This window comes from Hordeum vulgare, chromosome 6H (genome assembly GCF_904849725.1).
Source record: "Hordeum vulgare subsp. vulgare chromosome 6H, MorexV3_pseudomolecules_assembly, whole genome shotgun sequence".
NCBI lineage: Eukaryota > Viridiplantae > Streptophyta > Magnoliopsida > Poales > Poaceae > Hordeum > Hordeum vulgare.
In genome coordinates, this window is record NC_058523.1 from 146,662,621 (window position 1) to 146,678,002 (window position 15,382).

Here is a 15,382-nt window from a genome sequence, read left to right on the forward strand (position 1 = left end):
CTTATAGGATACATTAATTGTTTGAGTTGTCTTGCTTCCCTATGCATTTCAACCATTGATCTAATGGTTATGTTTTCTTATTCATGTAAAGAAGAACCCCTGACTGAGATCGAGGAGATTAGGGCTAGAACTATGATGAGGAACAACCGCATGTTCCAATCGCTAGGTATTGGTGTGATAGTATCAATGATTAGGAAGTCAAATGCACGTGAAGACGGTAGTGCAGCTACTTGTGATTAATCGGCATCTTCCATAACACAAGCTGCAAGCTTAGACTACAACCCTAAAGATGATGAAGTTATTGATGGGAGAGGAAGTTGATGACAAATTAGTGAAGAAGAAAGGAAAGGTGCAAACTCTATCTTGTTTGGGGTGGGAGTTGTATGTTGTGTGCTTTCTTTTTTCGTACATTGCAGAATTTTCTTTTGATATAATTCTGCCGTCCTTGCCTTTTATACGACACCCTGCATGTTTCTAGGAAGAATAAGTGTGCTAACAGAAACAGGAGGAAAGTTTCAGAAACATCTAGTCCAATGGCTCCAGGAAGGGTGTTAGCTCTATCTCTAGAAGGATCAAAGAGGCTTCTGACACCTAATGATCTAGTTGTGACTAGACTCACTAGGCAGAAAGTAAGGGAGGATGTTGACAAGAGCCTGTTGCACAAGGGTCAACGACCACTGCGAACTGATGACGAGTTGGCCTCCATGGAAGAAGGAAGCAGGATGTGCTAGATTAAAAGACTCGTATGCATTGGATCGATGATGGATGATTACGCCAGATGTGATTCATCATGTAAAAGCTATAACACGGAGAAATAAGTAACTAGCTCATGTTCGTCAATCTTATGTAGGCATGTATTCCGTATGTATTCATACGTGCTTAGAGAAAAGAACTTGCATGACATCTATTGTCCATCCCTCCCGTGGCAGCGGGGTCCTAATGGAAACTACGGGATATTAAGGTTCTCCTTTTAATAAAGAACCGAACCAACACATTAACACTTGGTGAATACATGAACTCCTCATACTATGGTCATCTCCGGCAGTGGTTCCGGCTATTGTCACTCCGGGGTTGCCGGGTCATAACACATAGTAGGTGACTACAACTTGCAAGATAGGATCTAAAACACACATATATTGGCGACAATATAATAGGTTCAGATCTGAAATCATGGCACTCGGTCCCTAGTGACAAGCATTAAGCATGGCAAAGTAGTAGCAACATCAATCTCAGAACATAGTGGATACTAGGGATCAATCCCCGTTAAAACTAACTCGATTACATGATAGATCTCATCCAACTCATCACCGTCCAGCAAGCCTACGATGAGATTACTCACGAACGGTGAAGAGCATCATGGAATTGGCAATGGAGGAAGGTTGATGATGACGATGGCGACGATTTCCCCTCTCCGGAGCCTAGATCTGAGATTGGAGGAGGTGGAGCCTTGTGGGCCCCACAAGCCCTCATAGTGCGGCAAGGGGGGGGTGGCCCGCCCCCTGGGCTTGTGGCCCACTAGCTCACCTCCTCTGGTGGATCTTTGTGCATGTATTTTTCATTAATTCCAGAAAAATTCTCCATAAATTTTTAGGTCATTCCGAGAACTTTTATGTCTGCACAAAAACAACACTATGGCAATTCTAGTGAAAACAACGTTAGTCCGGGTTAGTTCCATTCAAATCATGAAAATTAGAGTCCAAAACAAGGGCAAAAGAGTTCGGAAAAGTAGATACGACGGAGACGTATCACCCATCCGGAAGTATTTGCGTTGGCCGAAGCCTCTGGGGCAGGAGTCTCCTGGGTAGTTGCCCCTGGTACAGGAGTCTCATGGGCCGAAGCCTCAGGAACCGGAGTCTTAGGGGTCGAATGCCCGTGGACCCGAGGCTCCTAGATCGAAGTCCCTATAGCCTCCACCTCAAACGGGTCCACCATAGTAGTCCTATGCTCGTTGAATCTGCTCGGGATGGCGGTGAGGACGGCCTAGCAGTCTTTCTACCTCTCCCGCGGCCATCTCCTGTAACCTTTGCCTTATTCCATGCCCAACCTGCTCTCCCGGTGGGCAACGACGCCAATGAAGAATCTCCCGCACGTGTCCCGAGACTGTCTGCTAAGACTCTACACAGAGACTGGGTGGAATTGATGTAACCCTCGCGGGGCCGTAGAGCGATCTGGACCCGCGCCCACCATCTTTCAACACATGCCATGACAAAGAGTAAAATAAATTAGTACAACATAAAAAATTGAATACCTTACATGAATAATATGTACATATATATATAAGTTGAGATGCATGCTGCCTCTTTATCTTGCGTTGGTTTTTCCCTTGAAGAGGAAAGGGTGATGCCGCACAGGAGCAGTAAGTATTTCCCTCAGTTTGAGAAACAAGGTATCAATCCAGTAGGAGAATCGCGCCAAATCCAGAGTACCTGCGCAAACACAAAAGAGCTTGCACCCAACGCTATAAAGGGGTTGTCAATCCCTTCAATATTGATTGCAAACTGAGATCTGAAGGCGAAAAGTGCAACAAAGTAAAAGTGTAAGGCTGAAAATATGGTGTGAAGTAGACCCCGGGGCCATAGTGTTCACTGGAGGCTTCTCTCAAAATAGGAAATAATACAATGGGTGAACAAATTACTGTCGAGCAATTGATAGAACCGCGCAAAGTCATGACGATATCTCAGGCAATGATCATACATATAGGCATCATGTCCGAGACAAGTAGGCCGATACTTTCTGCATCTACTACTATTACTCCACACATCGACCGCTATTTAGCATGCATCTAGTGTATTGAGTTCATGACGAACAGAGTAACGCCTTAAGCAAGATGACATGATGTAGAGGGATAAACTCAAACCAATGATGAAAACCCCATATTTTTACCCTTGATGGCAACAACACGATGCGTGCCTCGCTGCCCCTTCTGTCACTGGGAGAGGTCACCGCACGGTATGAACCCAAAACCAAGCACGTCTCCCATTGCAAGAATGATAGATCAAGTTGGCCAAACAAAACCCACAACTCGAAGAGAATTACAAGGATATGAAATCATGCATATAAGAGATCACAAGAAACTCAAGTAATATTCATAGATAATCTGATCATAAATCCATAATTCATTGGATCTCGACAAACACACTGCAAAGAAGATTACATCGGATAGATCTCCATGAAGATCATGGATAACTTTGTATTGAAGATCCAAGAGAGAGAAGAAGCCATCTAGCTACTAGCTATGGACCCGAAGGTCTATGGTGAACTACTCACGCATCATCAGAGAAGTCATGGTGTTGATGAAGAAGCCCTGCGTATCCGAATCCCCCCTCCGGCAGGGCACCAGAACGTGCCCCATATGGGATCCTGCGGAGACCGAAGCTTGCGGCGGCAGAAAATTATTTTCGTGGATCTCTCTCGCAGTTTTGGATTTTTTTTGAATTTATAGGCGAAAGAGGTAGGGCAGACGAGCCACACGGGGCCCACAAGCCTGCTAGGCGCGCCCCCCTGGCCGCGCATAGGGGGCTTGTAGGTTCCCCTGGTGGCCCCTGCCTTGGTTCTGAAGTCTCATGCGTATCTTCTGTTTTGGAAAAAAATCTTTTCGGAAGTTTTATTTCATTTGGACACCGTTTAAAATCCTCCTCTGAAAAGGGTCAAAAACACGGAAAAAACAGGAACTGGCACTTGGCACTGAGTTAATAAGTTAGTCCCAAAAAAGATATAAAAGGCATACAAAACATCCAAAGTTTGACAAGATAATAGCATGGAACCATCAAAAATTACAGATACGTTGGAGACGTATCAAGCATCCCCAAGCTTAACTCCTGCTTGTCCTCGAGTAGGGAAGTGATAAAGACTGAATTTTTGATGTGGAATGCTACCTAGCATAGTTTTCCTTTGTAACTTATTTCATGTGACATGAATCTTCAGATCCGTAAGATTCAAAATAATAGTTCGCTATTGACATGAACAATAATACTTCAAGCAAACTAGCAAGGTAATCATGAACTTTCGAAATAACAAGGCCAAAGAAAGTTATCCCTACAAAACCATATAGTCTGGCTATGCTCTATCATCCTCACACAACTAATTTAAATCATGCACAACCCCAGTATTGCCATACAAAGGATGCACTAGAGCTACAAGTATGTGAAAGCTCAAAAGGAGAACTAGTGGGTGTGCATCCAACTTGCTTGCTCACGCAGACCTAGGGCAATTTTGAGGAAGCCCATCATTGGAATATACAAGCCAAGTTATAAAATAAAGATTCCCACCAGTATATGGTGGTGACAAAACGAGAGGCTCTCAATCATGAAGAACATGGTGCTATTATGAAACACAAGAGTGGAAAAGAGATAGTAGCATTGTCCCTTCTCTCTTTTTCTCCTTTTTTGTTTGGGCTCTTGGGCCTCTTTTTCTCTCTTTTTTTGTGTGGGCTACTTTGGCCTCTTTTTCTTATTTCCTCACATGGGACAATGCTCTAATCATGCTGATCATCACACTTTTATTTACTCATAGCTCAAAGCTCAGAACGATGATGACTCTATAGGAAATGCCTCCGAAAGTGTACCGGGATGTGCAACGATCTAGCTTGGCATATGACGTTGAAACATCTCGCTAGCTATCTTATGATCATGCAATGTCAATATGAGTGTGAAGGCACAAGTCATGATATGGAACGGTGGGAGTTGAATGGAAATATATCTCGGAATGGCTATGAAAATGCCATAGTAGGTAGGTATGGTGGCTGTTTTGAGGAAGGCATATGGTGGGTTTGTGCACCGACGAAAATTGCGAGGTACTAGAAAGGCTAGCAATGGTGGAAGGTGAAAGTGCATCTATACCATGGACTCACATTAGTCATGAAGAACTCACATACTTGTTGCGAAAGTTTTTATTAGTAATCGAAACAAAGTGCTAAACACATACTCCTAGGGGAAGGGTTGGTAGGTGTAAACCATCGCGCGATCCCGACCGCAACACAAAGGATGACAATCAATAGATCAATTATGTTCCGACTTCCTAATATAACGGTTCACCATACGTGCATGTTACGGGAATCACTAACTTCAACACAAGTATTTCAAGATTCATAACACCATACTAACATAACTCTTAATATTACCAAATCCACGTCTCAAAACTAATTGAGAGGAATCAAACTTCTCTTTCTACTCAATGCACATGAAGATGGAAGTTTTTGTATCCTCTTTGGGTACCTATCACCTTTGGGACTACTTTTCTAGCACAAACCAACTACGAAGTCACGCACCGCTGTGCTCTAAAAGATCTAAGTGAAGCACAAAGAGCAAAATTATCTAGCTCAAAAGATATAAGTGAAGCACGATGGGCATTCTAGCAAATTCACGATGAGTGCATGTCTCTCTCAAAAGGTGTGCAGCAAGCATGATTGTGACACAAAAAAAGACACCTACAATACAAGACGCTCCAAGAAAAACACATATCATGTGGTGAATAAAAATTATAGCTCCAAGTAATGTTACCGATGGATTCAAGACGAAAGAGGGGATGCCTTCCTGGGGCATCCCCAAGCTTAGGCTTTTTGGTGTCCTTGAATTTGGGATGGGATGCCTTGGGCATCCCCAAGCTTGAGATCTTTCCACTCTTTATCCCTTTGTCCATGAGAACATCACCCAAAACTTGAAAACTTCACAACACAGAACTGAAACAGAAACTTGTGATATCATTAGCACAAGAAAACAAACTACCACCTCTTTAGGTAGTGTAGCAATCTTGATTTCTATTTATATTATTGTTAGATTACTGTATTCTCACTTTTCCATGGATAGTACCCCCCCCCGATACTATCCATAGTTTCATAAAAACAAGCAACCAACACAACAAAAACAGAATCTGTCAAAAACAAACCAGTATGTAGCAATCTGTATACTTCGTATACTTCTGGTACCTCAAACAATCTGAAAAATTACGACGGTCTGGGGATAATTACGACAGGAGCAGTAAGTATTTCCCTCAGTTTGAGAAACAAGGTATCAAAACAGTAGGAGAACTGCGCCATGTCCAGAGTACCTGCGCAAACGCAAAAGAGCTTGCACCCAACGCTATAAAGGGTTTGTCAATCCCTTCAAGATTGATTGCAAAGTGAGATCTGAAGGTGGAAAGTGCAACGAAGTAAAAGTGTAAGGCTGAAAATATGGTGTGAAGTAGACCCGGAGGCAATAGTGTTCACTAGAGGCTTCTCTGATAATAGAAAATAATACGGTGGGTGAACAAATTACTGTCGAGCAATTGATAGAACCGCGCAAAGTCATGATGATATCTAAGGCAATGATCATACATATAGGCATCACGTCCGACACAAGTAGACCGACACTTTTCTGCATGTACTACTATTACTCCACACATCGACTGCTATCCAGCATGCATCTAGTGTATTGAGTTCATGAAGAACAGAGTAGAGCCTTAAGCAAGATGACATGATGTAGAGGGATAAACTCAAACCAATGATGAAAACCCCATCTTTTTACCCTTGATGGCAACAACACGATGCGTGCCTCGCTGCCCCTTCTGTCACTGGGAGAGGTCACCGCACGGAATGAACCCAAAACCAAGCACTTTTCCCATTGCAAGAATCATAGATCAAGTTGGCCAAACAAAACCCACAACTCGAAGAGAATTACAAGGATATGAAATCATGCATATAAGAGATCACAAGAAACTCAAATAAGATTCATAGATAATCTGATCATAAATCGACAATTCGTCGGATCTCGACAAACACACTTCAAAGAAGATTACATCGGATAGATCTCCATGAAGATCATAGAGAACTTTGTATTGAAGATCCAAGAGAGAGATGAAGCCATCTAGCTACTAGCTATGGACCCGAAGGTCTATGGTGAACTACTCACGCATCATCGAAGAGGTCATGGTGTTGATGAAGAAGCCCTCCATACCCGAATCCCCCCTCCGGCAGGGCACCAGAACGTGCCCCAAATGGGATCTTGCGGAGACAGAAGCTTGCGGCGGCGGAAAAGTATTTTCGTGGATCTCTGTCGCAGTTTTGAAATTTTTCTGAATTTATAGGCGAGAGAGGTAGGGCTGACGAGCCACAGGGGGCCCACAAGCCTGCTAGGCGCTCCCCCCTTGGCCGCCCTTGGGGGCTTGTGGGGTCCCCTTGTGGCCCCTGGTTTGGTTCTCAAGTCTCGTGCGTATCTTCTGTTCCATAAAAATCTTTTCGGAAGTTTTATTCCGTTTGGACACCGTTAAAATCCTCCTTTGAAAAGGGTCAAAAACATGGAAAAAACAGGAACTGGCACTTGGCAGTGAGTTAATAAGTTAGTCCGAAAAAAGATATAAAAGGCATACAAAATGTCCAAAGTTTGACCAGATAATAGCATGGAACCATAAAAAATTATAGATACGTTGCAGACGTATCAATGCATACGAACTAATAATCGTCTGGATCAATAAATGCATCATCATCATCACTATCACGCGTGTCTTCATGAATGACGTGCTCATCGGGTTCACTGTCATCAACTTGTGGAAGGACTTTCTGTAATCGTTCAAGCATTGACATGTCATCCAATGGAGTAACCTCTTATAGTTTCGGCCCAGGGGTGAAGTCGGATTCACTATTGCTGTCTACTTCCATGTTCTGGGGTGAAGTACAACGGTTCTTGAAACGTTTCTTCAAAATACGTGTTTCTTGGAAGAATTCTCCGTCATATGTGTCTCGGTTAATGTGAGGTTCATAACTATCTTCATCTGGGGGAGGTGGTCTAGCATGTGGCGGCACTTCATAAACAACATCCCAACCATTCAGATTCTTATTAATTTGGCAGGCCCACGATACATAGAAAACTTGGGTCGCCTGTTGAGCTGTAATATAGACATTGGGAACATCTAAATGGGTGCTTTGATTGATTACAACTAGCCCTATATGTTCATGAGTCCTTCTAGTCTCCTTCGGTTGGAACCAATAACATTTGAAGAATACAATGTTCAGTGGGTTTTCACCATAGAATTGAAGTTCATAAATTGCTTCAACTCTTGCATAATACTCGGTACCTCCTTCCCCGATAGGAGAGACAACACAATTTTCAGATTTGCAGTCGGGCATAGAGAGCTCTTTGCCAAAGGTACGAAAGCGATACCCTTTGATGTTGTATTTCTCAAATGAACAGATCTTATAGTCAAAACCAATAGCAACTTGTCTCAATATGACATCCATAGACTCTGAATTAGCCTACAAGTTTAATACGAAATGATTGTTGCATTAGCCACAAATTAGACCAAGAAATGAAATGGTCATTGTTGATGATTACTGTTTGTTTGAACCAAGAGATGAAATCGGGATAACTACGTGCATGCTTTGCCAGAAGCTCATACTCTTCGACGGAATCAATTTGGATGACCTCTCCACCCGAGAATTTGGCGACGTATCGACTATATCATATATCTGGGAATAAGAGCAGTTCAAAAGAATTAGAAGTTACAGAAAATGTACCAAGAACTTACTCGATATACGGCCGCACTTCTGTTAGGTTGTTGAAGATATACAACAACATGGTCAGCCATTCTTCCACATCCAACGTTATTGGTTTTGAAGCACCGTCTAGTGCGAGGTTTCCTTTGAAAAGGCTGAGGTTGGATCCAACTTTTTTAGGGTCTCCATCATTGTACCGAGGCTTAGGATTACGCAAATGACAATTTTGGCTTCGTAGTGTGTTGTCACGAAGTTTGCCACCTCCTCAGTAATGAATGCCTCGGTCGTCGATGCTTCAATTCTACGGTTATTTTTACATTTAGCTCGAACTGTCTTCTGCAGCCTCTCAGTTGCAAAGCACGAATGATTTTGCATGGGCCCACCCAATCTTGCCTCTGTCAGGAGATGTAAAATCAAATGTTGCATTGGATTAAAGAAGCCCGATGGAAAGATCTTCTCTAACTTGCACAGCAACTCCAGAGCCAATTCCTCCATGTCATCTACCACGCTGGTACGTCTCTAATGTATCGACTTTTCCAAACTCTTTTGCTCTTGTTTTGGACTCTAATTTGCATGATTTAAATGGAACTAACCCGGACTGGCGTTGTTTTTGAACATAATTGCCTTGGTGTTATTTTTGTGCAGAAATAAAAGTTTCGTATTGACCTGAAAATTTACGAAGAATATTTTTGGATTTAATAAAAATTACCGACGAAAGAATCTACCGGAGAGGGGCCACCCCCAGGCCACAAGCCTGCAGGGCGCCCCCCTAGACCCTTGGGCATGTGGGGCCCCTAAAGCTCCACCGACCTCGTTTCCACTCCTATATATTCCCATCCATGGAGAAAAAATCAAGCAGGAGAAATCATTGCGTTTTACGATACAGAGCCGCCGCCACCTCCTGTTCTTCCTCGGGAGGGTCGATATGGAGTCTGATTTGGGCTCCGGAGAGGGGAATTCGACGCCGTCGTCATCACCAACCAACCTTCCTCACCAATTTCATGATGCTCTCCATCATCCATGAGTATTTCCATCGTAGGCTTGCTAGATAGGTGATGGGTTGAATGAGATCTATCATGTAATCGAGTTAGTTTTGTTGGGGTTTGATCCCTGGTATCCACTATGTTCTGAGATTGATGTTGCTATGACTTTGCTATGCTTAATGCTTGTCACTGGGCCCGAGTGCCATGATTTCAGATCTAAATGTCTTATGTTTTCAAGAATATATATATGTTCTTGATCCTATCTTGCAAGTTATAGACACCTATTACGAGTTATGATCTGCATCCCCCAGGGTGACTATACTGGGATTCTTTCCGGTGATTACCGTAGTTTAAGGAGTTCATGTATTCACTAAATGTTAATGCTTTGGCACGGTTCTCTATTAAAAGGATGCCTTAATATCCCTTAGTTTCCATTAGGACCCCGCTGCCACGGGAGGGTAGGACAAAAGATGTCATGCAAGTTCTTTTCCATAAGCACGTATGAGTATATATGGAATACATGCCTACATTACATCTATGAATTGGAGCTAGTTATGTATCACCCTACGTTACGATAGTTGCATGACGAATGGCATCAGACATAATTATCCATCACTGATCCATTGCCTACGAGCTTTCCACTTATTGGTCTCTACTAAGTTACTTTTCTGTTGCTATTGTTAGGATCACTACAGAACTGCTACTGTTACGTTTGCCACCGTTACCGTTACTTCCATACTACTTTGCTACTAAATACTTTTCTGCAAATATTAAGTTTTTCAGGTGTGGTTGAATTGACAACTCAGCTACTAATACTTGAGAATATTATTTGGCTCCCCTTGTGTTGAATCAATAAATTTGGGTTGAATACTCTACCCTCAAAAACTGTTGCGATCCCCTATACTTGTGGGTTATCAAGAACTTTTTCTGGCCCCGTTGCCAGGGAGCATAGCTTTATTCTCCGAGTCACTTGGAATTTATATCTGTTGATCACTATGAAGAATCTGAAATATGCTAAAACCAAGATCTACCCCTCAACTATGAGGGCAGGTAAGGAACTGCCATCTAGATGTGCACTTGATTCACCGTCTGTTATGAGTAAACTTACGACACCACCACCTGTTACTCAATCTGATACGTCGCAAGTAATTGATGATGCTACTTATACTATGTGTGATGCTTATGATGATATTTTTCTTGATACTAATTGCCACCTGGTGAATGTCTTGATGAACAAATTCCTAGAATAAATGCTGAAATTGATAATATTGTCGAATCAGATGAAAATGAACACAATGATTCACCTACTAGACCTAGCTCTCCTAGATATGAATTGCCTAATATACCTCAGGGTTATGTTATGGAAGGAGAAGTAGATAAGGACTTTCTTGCTTGTAAGGAAAGAGATGATCTTAACAAATTGCTATGCAAGTGGAAGGAAAAACCTTTGAATTCTAGAATGCAATATGATCCCAAGTTTGCTACTTCACATATCTGTATTACTAATAAGGATTATAAATTCTCTCTCGATCCTCAGTTAATTACTTTGGTATAATTCAATCCTTTTCATGGTTATGAATGTGAAACTATTGTGGCACACCTTACTAAATTAAATGATATAGCTACCCTATTTACTCATGAGAAAAAAATTCGCTACTACTATATTCTTAAGCTTTTTCCGTTCTTATTAAAGGGTGATGCTAAGATATGGTTTAATTCTCTTGCTCCTGGTTGTGTGGGTAGTCCCGAGGATATGATTTATTACTTCTCTGAAAAATATTTTCCTGCCCATAAGAAACAAGTTGCCTTGCAGGAAATATTTAACTTTGTGCAAATTGAAGAATAGAGTCTCCCACAAGCTTGGGGGAGGCTTCTCCAGTTACTTAGTGCTTTGCCTGATCACCCTCTCAAGAAAAATGAAATACTTGAGATATTTTATAATAGATTAACCGATGCTTCTAGGGACCACCTAGATAGTTGTGCTGGTTGTGTTTTCAGGGAACGAACTGTTGAACAAGCTAAACTACTATTGGATAATATATTGAGCAATGATAATGATTGTACTATTCCCGAACCACCTCCAGAACAAACTCCAAAGAAAAGAGGTATTCTATTCCTCCGTCCTAAAGATATGCAAGATACAAAGAAATCTATGTAAGAAAAAGGTATTAAAGCTAAAGATGTTTGGAATCTACCACCTATTGAAGAAATACATGGTCTTGAAAACCCGACACAGGTATTAGAGGTAAATTATGTTCGTAGATTTGATGAAGGTGGCATTCCTTATAATAAGTCTGCAAGCCAATGCTTGGATGATTTTGATAATTTTGTTGTTAAACAAGAAAATTTCAATGCTTATGTTAGTAAACAATTGAAGCATAATGCTTACATGCTTGATCGCTTGGGTGAATATATGAGTAGAACTGTTAACGACCTTAGGTTATTTAGTAAACATGCTTCCATGGTAACTACTCAAGTAGAACATGTACTTAAGGCACAAAATGATTTGCTCAATGAGATGACTAGTAAGAACAATGATCATGCTATTAGAGTTGTGACTAGAGGTGGTAGAATGACACAAGAACCTTTGTATCCCGTGGGCCATCCTAAGAGAGTTGAGCAACATTCTCAGAGAGCTAATATTGATGCACCTGGTCCTTCTAATAAAAACAAAAAGAATGATGATATGACTTTGCATGCTGCTAGTGAACCTGTTATGAAGTCACATGAAAACCCAAATGATATCTCTATTTCTAATGCTGAGACACGATCTGGTAATGAACATGAACCTAGTTATAACATTAATGATGATGTTCATGTTGATGGTCAACCTAGTAATGACAATGATGTGGAGATTGAACATGATGTTGATCTTGATAACTCACAACCTAAGAACAAGAGATATGATAAAAGAGATTTTGTTTTGCTAGGAAGCATGGTAGAGAAAGAGAAGCATGGGTTCAGAAACCCATGCACTTTCCTCATAAATCGTCCAAAAAGAAGGATGATGAGGATTTTGAGCGCTTTGCTGAAATGTTTAGACCTGTTTTCTTATGTATTCGCTTAACTTATATTCTGAAAATGTCTCCCTATGCTAAGTACATGAAAGATATTGTTACTAATAAAAGAAAGATAGCGGAAGCTGAGATCTCCACCATGCTTGCTAATTACACCTTTAAGGTTGGAATACCAAAGAAACTGGGAGATCCCAGAGTACCTACTATACCATGCTCCATTAAAGGAAATTATTGTAAAACTGCTAAATGTGACCTTGGAGCTGGTGTTACTGTTATGACGTTCTCTTTATATCGTAGACTTGACTTGAATAAATTGACACCTACTAGATTCTCTCTTCAAATGGCTGATAAATCAACTGCTTTACCTATCGGTATTTGTGAGGATGTGACTGTTATGATTGCAAACGTTAGTATCTTAACAGAGTTTGTTATTCTTGATATTCCCGAGGACAACAGCTTGTCGATCATCCTTGGTAGGCCTTTTTTGAATACTGATGGGGCTGTTATTGATTGCAATAAAGGCAATGTCACATTTCATGTCAATGGTAATGACCATACAACACATTTTCCAAAGAAAAAATCTCAAGTTCATAGCATAAATTCCATTGAAAAATTTCCAACATTCATTATTGGAGACTTTGAATTCCCTCTTCCTATGGCCAAGAAGAAATATTATATACTAATTGTTGGGGACATGCATATCCCCATTGAGGTAACCTAGTGCTATTCGGAAGTTCTCTGGTTTCATGTCATTCGAAACAAGTTTGTCAATAAGAATTGATCAACCTTATTGATGGATTCTTTTTTACGAGCATGAGATGGATGAATTTAGAAAGCACAACCTTGTGTACCTAACTTTTTTATTTTTCTGTTCTTTAGTTTCAATTAAGTAAAAAATTTATTATTTTCCCATTTTCCATTTTATCCGTGCAATAGAAAATATTGTGAAAAATAAAAGTTCTTAGAACTCCCTGAAAATTTAGTATGATTTTCGTGGAATATTTAGGAATTTCTGGTACTAAGAACACACGAGGGGGCTGCACCACTAGGCGACAAGCCTGCAGGGTGCGACCATCCCCCTCGGCGCGCCCCTGGCTTGTGGGTCTCACGTGGAGGCCCCTTCACTTATTCCAGTACCCATCCATTCCTTCCTCCATAAAAAATCCCACCATTGCTCAAACCCTTGTTTTAGCTCATCTTGTTGCCATTTTCGATCTCCTTGCTCAAAGCTTCATTTGCAAAACTATTTTAGGTTTTTTTTCATTGGTATGTGACTCCTCCAATGGCACAATTAGCTTTTTCTAGTGCTTTATATATTACAAAATCTTGCTGCTATGCTGTCAAATTTGTAGGGTCCCAAGTAGTTTTATTGCATGGTATAGCTTCTAGGCACTTGTGGGAGTAGTTGCTATAAGATTTGATTGAGTTTTGTTCATTTTTATTTGAAGTCACTAAAAATTTCAGATTGTTTTTCAAAAAAAGAAAAATGTTAAGGAAAATATACCAAGGTGTTTCCTCGAGCAAGAAGACCCTGAGACTCGCGATACGTGAGCCCGACCTTGAACACCCAAGGGAAGCTCAAGTGCAGCCTTGTGAATGGCCATCCGAATCATTCATGGTCCAGGCTGGATTCAAGGTAGAATTTTACGTGTATATACGAAATGCTGGCTTTGAAGATTTTATTTCAGACCACTGCTAGCAATATTATCAACTCACTGGTTCCTTCATGCGGAGGTTTGAATTTTAATCGAGACATAATACGCACTCCGTTCTATTTAATCTTTATGATGAATTCTATACTATGGACTTAGAGGATTTTAACCATGCATGCAAAATTCCACAGTGGGGTAGCTTTAGTGATCCTCACAAAGCTGAATATAATGATTTTCTTGCTAGCATCACTAGGGGAGAAACTAGAAATATTACACATGCTCCCGGGGGGAGCATTCATTTTCCTACCATACACTATCTTGCTCTCTTCATAGGTAGATGTATTAAGGGTAAGCATGAGCATAGCCACCTTTGTGTACGTGACCTTAGTATTCTTAATAGTGCGGTGATGGGTGATAGACGATATAACTTAGGAGCCATTATTCCTATGAGGCTACACAAAAATGCTAAGGCAGAGATTTCTTTGGTGGAATTTATGCCACCCGTGTAGCCAATTATCTTAGGATACCTATAAATGAGAATAATATTGATCTACCACCTCCTTTTCTTGATTATGAGGCTATGGTGCGTTACCAGTTCCTCAAGAGAAATAAACAACATCTCCTATATCGACTAATCTTTGATAGACAACATGTTGTCCATATTATACCCTTCCTGCTCCTGCCTTCTTTAACTTTCAAGAAAAACAAAGGTACTTCATAACAGATCGGAGGCAGATGAGTACGAGAGAGGGGCGATAGCCTCTCACCTCCACGGTGAAGCCATTCAGGCAACCACTACTAGGGAAAACCCTAGCAGTAGTGCGGGTATTTGGTGTATCAGTAGCGCGGGTTACCGCGCTACTAATACGGCACTACAGATAAAGCTTATCAGTAGCGCATCTTGGCACGCGCTGCTGCTATCCCTAGTTAGCAGTAGCGCTTTCTGTACCCACGCTACTGCTAAGTGTATCAGTAGCGTGTTTTGACATGCGCTACTGTTACTTTAGCAGCAACGTTATTCTGTCCAATGCTAAAGAGCGTTGCTACTATGTTTTCTCATATTTGTTTTCTACGTATTTGTGATGCTTCTGTACATGTTTCATACAGTATTCTAATCATATCATAAACATGCAATATGCTCATCATATCATACACATAATAGTCTCATCATGTCAGCCAACACAAATCATGTCGTCACGTCATAATCACGATATAGCTATACAAGTTATATGACATGTCTCATCATACATAATGTAGTAATTT